Genomic DNA, 503 nt, shown 5'->3' with positions numbered 1-503 from the left:
CTAGTCTTTGAGTTGGGAAAAACTCAAAGACTAGCTCCTAATTCAGTTTATAACACACTGAAACTAATATTACATCAATAGTTCAAACACAATGAACAACTTTAAAAATCAACGCTAAAACTCTTAGCTGGATTCTATACTTAGAACCAGGTTCTTCAATGTGTTTCATCAGTGATTGATTAGCACTTTGTGAAGTCAATCTGTCGATTGTACTTTTCTACTTTGTAAGTGCGTGAGTTACTCTAAATGATGCATCTTCTATTTAAACACAGCTCTCCAAAGAGTTATTCTTTATTCTAAACTCCCCATTTAATCAGAACTCTCATTACATAGAGTTCTACTTCAAGTGAGACTCCTTCTTCAATTCCAACTCTTGTCTCCTTGGTGTTGTAGTCAAACTTCATCTCTTTAAATCAACTTATCTTCAAGTATTTTACTCAACCACAACTTCTTCAATTTCTCACGTGATCAGTAGCTTGAGTATATCAGAATTAGGCTTGCTC

Source organism: Capsicum annuum, chromosome 6, assembly GCF_002878395.1.
Source record: "Capsicum annuum cultivar UCD-10X-F1 chromosome 6, UCD10Xv1.1, whole genome shotgun sequence".
Classification (NCBI taxonomy): domain Eukaryota; kingdom Viridiplantae; phylum Streptophyta; class Magnoliopsida; order Solanales; family Solanaceae; genus Capsicum; species Capsicum annuum.
The sequence above is the reverse complement of the archived record's forward strand: the minus strand, read 5'-3'. Positions refer to the sequence as shown.